Source organism: Ailuropoda melanoleuca, chromosome 7 (assembly GCF_002007445.2).
Source record: "Ailuropoda melanoleuca isolate Jingjing chromosome 7, ASM200744v2, whole genome shotgun sequence".
Classification (NCBI taxonomy): domain Eukaryota; kingdom Metazoa; phylum Chordata; class Mammalia; order Carnivora; family Ursidae; genus Ailuropoda; species Ailuropoda melanoleuca.
Genome location: NC_048224.1, coordinates 138,044,094 through 138,052,838, shown reverse-complemented (window position 1 = coordinate 138,052,838; position 8,745 = coordinate 138,044,094). Strand labels below are relative to the sequence as shown.

At 44.6% G+C, this 8,745-nt stretch overlaps 1 long non-coding RNA gene across 1 annotated transcript; it reads right to left on the bottom strand.

The window, feature by feature from the left end:
- Positions 1-3,054: 3,054 nt before the first annotated feature.
- On the bottom strand, positions 3,055-5,891 carry LOC109491061. The gene is made up of 3 exons (XR_004626813.1): positions 5,463-5,891; positions 4,454-4,704; positions 3,055-4,298 (listed from the first exon to the last, which is right to left on the bottom strand). It is a non-coding gene; the product is annotated as an uncharacterized LOC109491061 (long non-coding RNA).
- Positions 5,892-8,745: the final 2,854 nt, after the last annotated feature.

Genomic DNA, 8,745 nt, shown 5'->3' with positions numbered 1-8,745 from the left:
TCCTTCAGCTAAAAGTAGAAGAGATTCCAGGTCTCCAGAGATGGACGGAAACCTTCTCGCCCTTGCTCGTATTCTGTCCGTGAGAAAATCCACCAGCAACCGTCCCTGACATGGCCTCAATATCCGGGGTAAGAAGAGTATGAAAGGTAACAGGAAGAGGAAACGAACACGTTTGAGAGCTGTATAACTGCGTGGTTTTAGCAGCCACTTTAAATTATTTTGCACATTTTTCAGGGGCAGGTAGGGTTTGCAAACAACTTCATGACAGGTGTGTAGTGGTAGTAAGATCGCGTGAATGGTGGTGTGTGTGCGTGTGCGGGCACGCACGTGTGTGCGTATACGAGTCTGTGTGTGAATTAACAGTCTCAGACAGCAACATGGAATGGATACATCCCGACAAAAGTCACCTAAGACCCTTCCCCTAATCTGGTAAGATCAGGTTCACTGTCACGTACATACTCGTATCTAAGATCATGCGCGTTCCGCCCCTGTTTACTTAGCTGGCTCCCTAAAGGGTACGGCGGGACTCCTTTCCTAAAGCACACTATGAATTTTCACATGATAGCATTTTAATAGAATTTCAAGTATTTGTAGGTCACTGGCAATCTGTTCTAACTTTTAAAAGGAGAGTACATTGAACATGTTATTCAAATCATGAATTCCTGAACCCCCACTGAACTGTTGCTCCCCGCTGTCATTTCGGCCACGCTGTGCATCTTAATTTTGCCTAAAGAATGTGCCTAAGGGAAACATTTAGCCACTGACAGTAGGAAACCTTTATCAGATGACTGAGCACGGGCTTCATAAAAGATACATAGTAATCATTAGAAAGGTCAAAAGTTCCAATTGGAATATATAATCTCCATGGCATGAGAGACAAGCCAAGAGCTCTTCAAGCTCACAGCCCTAGAAGAGCTGTGTCACTGGATCGCTCTCAGCCCGCACACTGAAAACCCCAAAGTGATGCTCCTTCCTGCCCCCGGGGGGAGTGTGAGAGGGAGCGGCTGAGTAACTCAGCGCACGTGGCTGCAAAGTTTCTCTTCCCAGAAATCCTGGAGTCCTGGCACAGAGAGGGACATGGACTCGAGCGGCTGTCAGCCATTTCTCACCTCCTCTAAGTCAGATTGTTCTAGTGTGCTTTCATCATGTTCTTTGAAAGGAAATCAGAACCATGAAGACACTGTACTCACATGCAAGTACAAAAATCTTTCTGGAACAAGTGCTGGTGAGGATGTGGAGAAATTGGAACTCTCATTCGTTGCTGGTGGGAATGCAAAAGGGTGCTATCATTTTGGAAAACGCTTTGAGACTTCCTCCCGTTAGGAGTGAGTTGGACAGTCAGGTAGTCAGGGCCAGGGTCCCCAACAAGAAAATACAGAGTCAGGACAGCAAAGATCAAACAGCACTGACGTCCTGTTTCACAGCTTGGACAGGACCGCACTGACATTCTGCTTTGCAGCCTTTGCAGAAATGACTTCGGCGAAATGTCCTAAATTAAGACAATTAACCACAAAAGCATTTGTCAGCATCACGGGCAAGGGGCAGTTAAGACCTAAGCCCCCAGGGGTCAGGGGGAAAAAAGACTATCAGCACGTGGACATGAACCTAATAGGCAGATACGTGACCAGAGCCCTGACTGGCACAACTCCGCACACCCCGATTGCTTAAGAAAGTTCTGAAAAAGAGCTCATAAAACCTCTAAACTTAGCAACTCTGGGGGCAACCCACTCGGGCCCCCTCCCTCTCCAGGAGCTTGTACTCTTTTTTTTTTTTTTTAAGATTTTTTAATTTCTTTATGCGACAGAGAGAGAGACAGCCAGCGAGAGAGGGAACACAAGCAGGGGGAGTGGGAGAGGAAGAAGCAGGCTCATAGAGGGAAGAGCCTGATGTGGGGCTCGATCGCATAACGCCGGGATCACGCCCTGAGCCGAAGGCAGACGCTTAACCGCTGTGCCACCCAGGCACCCCCAGGAGCTTGTACTCTTGCCCAACAAACTTCGCTTCGGGGCCACCACTCCTCGTCTGGTCCACCTCTTCATTCTCTCATCTATGGAACATAAGAACTAGGAAGATCGGTAGGAGAAGAAAGGGAAGAAGAAAGGGGGAGTAATCAGAAGGGGGAATGAAGCATGAGAGACTATGGACTCTGAGAAACAAACTGAGGGCTTCAGAGGGGAGGGAGTGGGGGAATGGGATAGACTGGTGATGGGTAGTAAGGAGGGCACGTATTGCATGGTGCACTGGGTGTTATACGCAACTAATGAATCATCGAACTTTACATCAAAAACCAGGGATGTACTGTATGGTGACTAACATAATATAATAAAAAAATATTAAAAAAAAAAAAGCGGTGCGACCAGGAACCCGGGCACTAAGGGGACACAAAATCCTGTCACACTCCGAATCTTAAACATTGATTTACCATATGACAAAGTGCTACCCCGAGGAGTCCATCCAAAAGAATTGAGACCTTACATCTATGCAAAAACTTGTACACAAATGTTCTTATCAGCATTTTTCATAATAACCAAAGTGGAAATAACCCAAATGTTCATCAACAGATGGGCGGATAAACAAAATGTGGACTATTCCCACCGTGGAATATTTGATATTTTCTGAAAGAAAGCGAGGTGCTCACACACTCTACGATACTGAGGACCCTGGCCACCACTGTGCTCACGGAAAGAAGCAGTAACAACAGGCCACGTATTGTGTGGTTTCTTTATGTGAAATGTCCAGAATGGGCAAATCCAGAATCACAGAAAGGAGAGGAGCGGTTGTCAGAAGCTTTGGGGGCGGGGGGCGGGAGAGGGGGGAGGTCTCGAAGGGAAAAGCTAAGTCACCTGGAGGGGATTGTTTGGGGTGGCCCCAATGACACAGCGCGATGCTTTCATGACTCTGTGAATAGATGAAAAACCACTGAATTGTACACTTTAAAAGAGTGAATTTTATGGTTTGTGGATTATATGTCAATAAACCTGTTATACCAAAAAAATCTTTTTTTAGCTGCTTTAGAAAGTCCAAGCCTACGTCCCTGGGAATTACTGTAGTTGATCAAGATTTAGCTTGTTTATTCGAGACGTTTTATAGCCTGAAGATGAAATACACCATTTTTTACAGATAAAGAAAGACAACAAAGCAATAAGAAGTTATTTTTTTTCACGTGTTCGAATTTTGTGTTTTCAAACATCTGAAGGGAATCATCCATAAAATGAATCAGAATGATAATAGATATGTTTTTGCACGCTTTCACAGATGGTCTTATTCAAACACATCCCGGGTGATGATAAATACAGAAGCTTGTAGCATTACGTACAATGAGGAGATTAGAGATTGGAGATTAGACCACGGAGCAAGTTTTCAAACGGAGCATTTCTTACTTGTCTTTGTATTTTCCAGGGTGTGGAGTGTGTGTTAGTTGAGGGAAGGAGGAAATGGTTTATTATTTTATAGTTGTTCCTGTAGGACGGGACACCTTCAACCAGTGATAAAATGAACATCCTTTTGTCCCAGAGATAATACAGTTTTAAAGAAGAACCCACCCTGGAAAGCAGGAGGCGCTTGATAAATGTTTTGTGAAAGCATGTAGGAAGTCATAAATGCACAAATGGATAAATACAGAATATGGACAAGTGGGTATCCTCGTGGAGCCCCCACCGCACTTCCCAAGGTAGCTTCTTCCTTCTCCTCCAATGAGAGCTTTGGAATTTTGAAGTGTTTTCAAGCAATGAGATGATCCTAAAATATTTGTGGTCTGGTTTATGTGCAGAGCGTGTCCCAGAGGCTTCTCCTGTTTCCTAACTACATAATCAGCGATGTTAAGGACTTTGAATGTAATGACAGGACATCAAGCTATAGTCCTCCAAACCCAAATAAGAACAAAGTTTCCTGAAAAGGATCCTGAGAAGTAATTATTCTGGAGTGAAACCTCATTCTCAGTTACATCACGTAACCATAAAATACTTTGAAAGGAATTAAAGCAATATTGAGACAACACGGGACTTTTCATCTTTGACTATGGGCTTTCCCTCCTGAGCCCAGGAAAACCAAGATTCCCTGTGAAGGCTGCACATTCAATGTCCCTAATAGAAAAACAATTTAGGAACGTATTGTTTGCAAAGGGTGAAGGGAACAGAGAGGGTACTATTTCAAATATTATCACACGCTTTATGGAGATTCCTTTGACACTTCGGGTCACTCGACATTTTTGAAAACTTTTTTTTTTTTTTAGCAAAATTCAGCAGTCTTCCCTCATGTGATTGAACTGGCATAGTTTCTGGTCATTGGAATCTGATAATCTGTTGATTTAAAAAACACAAAGGTCATCATTAGACTTTTCTAGAACACCAAGGCTTCTATCAACATCCACTTATGAGGTCAGAGTTCACAACCCAGGAGGACAGAAACAGCAGGTCAAATCAATTGATTTTTGCACATTTTGAGAATTCCTTACTGATTTATTTCCGTGAATTGGCGCACTCTTGAGATGAGGTAAGAAGTAAGTACATCAAAATTCTCACGTGGACATTCTTCCGTTAAAGAAAATCCAAGGGGGGGCACCTGGGTGGCTCAGTCCATGAAACGTCTGACTCTTGATTTCAGCTTGGATCGTGATCTCAGGGTTGTGGGATCCAGCTCCGTGTCAGGCTCCATGCTCGGCGGGGAGTCTGTTTGTCTCTTTCCCTCTCCTCCTCCTCCTCCTCTCTCTCTCTCATAAATAAGTAAATAAATACATAAATTAATTAATTAAATAAAATCTTGAAAAAAGGAAAAGAAAATGCTATGAAAGTATTAGTCAATATCACAGTGTTTTGCGCATGGAAAAATATGACACAGTCTGCGAACTCTCTTACTTCTAGAGTTCGAATAGTTACTCAAGTTTTGCGTGACAATAGAGCATTCTCCCTTCCTCCTTCCCATCCCTTGACAGCTTTCATAACTCATATAAGATGAGAGACCTTCATGACATCGACTGGCAGTCACATCTCCCACCAGCCCTGTTCAGGGACTCCCCGTCTAGCCAGACTCTCTCGATGAACTCTTGACCCTTTGACTTCACTGCCTCTACGTTTTTCCCCTGGCATCTACCTCTCATCGAAATCTTACTAGCCCTTCCTTCACCCCAAGTCTATTTATTCCATAAAATGATCTCTGGATAAAAGATTACGAGTATATAACCCTGCCCCCAATGCTTATCAATTGCGATCTGTACCAGGCACGTGGTATGCACATTTGCAACTTTGTTTTGCAGTTAATTCGAGCACATTAGGACCAGTGCAGATTATGCATTCTTGGAATCCACGGACCACCCTGACTGATTTTTGCAAGGTACTTCACACAACAGCCTTGTCAGGAATGTTCGTTGACCGCATGAGTGAGGGAGGGGAGCTGACAACCCCGGCAGTCTCTCATCTAAGAAAGATCTAATTGGTGAATGATTACACCATCGCAATAACACGTACCGTTCTTCCTCTGACCTGTGCTGTTGTTTTGGAAGTCAGGAGCCTCTGGTCACGAAGGAATCAGTTGTATGGACTTACTCCCTTGAGGTGTACTTGCAGAGAACTTTGATCATCACCGTCACAGCAAAGATGAGGGCAGGTCTGGTGCTCCCGTGTTTTGCAAAGAGGCGTGCTCCGTGGAGGCCCGCGGGTCACAACATGGCCATCTGTTGCTCAAAATCGTGTTTAAAATTTTACTTCAGAATGCTTACGAGTAACCCAAGATGAGTACCTTTATTTTGGGGTGACAATAAATTTAATTCTCTAAATCAAATTGTGCTTTCAGTCTCTCTTACAGAGCAAGATGTTAGAGTACTGGAGCCATGGGATTTCAGGAAGAGCCGTGAGCACGGGCAGCCAGGTAGCCTGTTTTCAAATGGCTCCAACACAGACCACTTGGGTACAAAGGGTCAAACACAGTCCAAACAAATGCTTGACAATAATAGGTACAAAGGGCCCCATGTCCTTGGTGAATGATTAATCATAAGCTGTCATAAACAAAGGTGTTCTATACATTCGATAAACAGGTTTCTAGAAGACTTCGGAAGAACGTCACATCTTTCAAAACTCAATGCTAGCCATAGGTGGTTGTGTTCTATTTGGGGGCTTTAATATTTTTGAGGGTTTTCATGAACACTTTGAGTCAGGCTAGGGTGACTCTGTCTGCACCCCCAAGTTGGTGGGTAACATAAGTGTGTCCATAATTAAAATGTACTCTTGGTGTTTTTGCATATTTCTTTCATTCTGTTCTCCACTCAGCAGGTTATTTTATGCACATTTGCTCTCAGAAGGTGCTAGAAGGGGACATCACCTTTTCTCGGCTATATTTTTCCTCCGCTCCTGGGAATGAGGGAGGAATTAGCCACAACAACCACTAGGATGGAAAGACTGTAAGCCCATCGCACAAAAATAAAAAGGAAACACCACCACACGATCAGAGTAGCCCAAGAATAAAAGCCCAAGGGGGAAAAAAAAATATATATATATACACACACACACACACAATTATCTTTTCACAGACGTGCTGGAATATATACAGCCAAATACATGTGGCCCTCCCAAGTGGCCTGCTTAGAAGATTACACAAACATTTTCCAATTTCCCAATAGCTCTGCTGCAGCTCAGAACACTTGCAGTGTTTGACTTTCAGAAATTATATTGAGACTCACTTTGCAGCCACATAAGAAAATGGTTTGCTTCTTCAGCCAGAGTCAACCATGGGACGGGCAGGGTTATGAACACCTTTCTTGGCCCAAAAGAGAGGAAACTAAGTCTGTTGTGCTGGCAAAGAAATAATTGCAGAAAGAGATGGTGGGCCAACCAGAAGTTGAGCAAGCCTCAGGGGCTTATGGGAATTATCATGAAAATGCAAAAGAAATGGGCTCTGGTGATGACCCTGCTTTTGAGAGCGTGGTCATGCCCGTCAGAGGAAATGCTCCAGACATGGTTTCGGAGCCTCTTCAGTCACTGGGGGAGGAGAGGGGAGGCGCTGCTCTCTCTCCCATCTCCCACCACACCCCCCTCTTCCCCAGGACCTCAGCCTATGCCTCATGTTTCCATGCTCAGTGAAACCAAATAACGAAGACAACAGAACACATGAATTCCAGAACCTTTTGGTTGTGAAGGGCCACGAATCTGGTTGAAGCATGGAAAGGAAAGGGGAGGCAGAAAATAGAGCCCCAAGTATCTTCCAAAGACATTCTTTCTTTTGTGTGTCACAACAACTCTGGTTTTTAAAATTCTAGAACCTTTATTCTCTTCTTTCTCCTCTCAAGAAGACAGGTTGGAGGGATCCATGAGTGGAGTTTCTCACAGATACGTGTTTTCTCTACTTTATATCATGGCCCCTCCCACAGGAGAGAGCCCTGAGTGGGTGTGTCCCCCCAGGCACATCCCGGGAGCCTCCCTTCTGCACTGGCCTCCCCACATGCCCGCAGTCTCTGGAATCCCTACTGGTGAGGGCTGTTTGTTCCCTTCTGCCCTCTAGGGCTGGGTCATGGAGACCAAAGCCCATGGGTTTTGAAGGGATATTACACATTCTGTGATTTTATTACCATTTTATGCCAAATTCTCTTTACAATATTCCTGAGAGGTCCTCCAGTACCCTGGAGCTCTCCTGTTGGAGAGAAATCTCCACTCCCCAAAGGGATTATAAGCAGTAAAGGAGATAATGCGTAGGGCTTGTATAGTGCAGGCCTGGGGCACAGCAGGAACTCCGGGGAATGGTTCCTCCTTCAGAAAGCTCGGGTAAGCATTGAGGGGTGGGCCTCACCGATCTGAAGTTCGCCCCGTATAACTTCCACCCGCTGACTCCAGGGCTGTTGCTGCAACCCAACAAAACCAGGATGACCCTTGAACTCTGCTCCATGGCCACCTTCCTCCCTGTCCAACAGCCTGACTTTCAGTGGTTCTTCCTGAGATGTGATTATTCTATATGTCCCAGTTTCTTTTCACCTGCCAGATAAGTGACCATTTTGATGGATACGTTAATGGATGGGCACATCAGATCATCGAGTCATTAACCTTACGTATATACAATTTTTTAATTGTCAATGATACCTCTGGGAAATAATTACGTATATCTCATACTGTGACATTGTTTTATGGTTTATTTATTTATTTTTTATAAATTCATGCCTCCCTTTCTTAAATGTCCTGGAACCAAACTTGAAATTACTCTCAGTGGTGGTGGTGATGGGAGCAAATCTGTAATAACGCTAGTGATAGACCACACAATGTAGCAAGCACATTCCCTCTGCATCAGTCCTCGGAGCGAGCATGTTTTCCACTAGCAGTTTCCAAATGAAAACCGCAATCAAGTCCCTTGCGTGCAGGTTCGACATCTGTCCAAGCTCCCCTGGAAGGGGAAGGATAAGGCCAGCTTCAAAGCCAGACACCCCCAGAGCCCGCACTCCCTTCTGCACCTGCTCTGCTGTTCTGGCTCTCTTTTTCGTTCTGAATATGGCTACAAGGTCCTTTGTGTTGCCTGTTTACCTTCTGTGAGTCTAGCTCTTTGGAACCTCAGCCTCACAGCAGTATTTTCAGAGCTCCCCCTTTCTCCGCTATCCTTACCTTTGGTTATACGCCCATCTTTTAACATTATGTACGGGAGCTGCAGAGTGCCCGTGCCTGCCGATTACCTCGGGGACTGGAGGAGATAATGCTAAGCGAAATAAGTCAAGCAGAGAAAGACAATTATCATATGGTTTCACTCATTTATGGAACATAAGAAGTAGGAAGATCG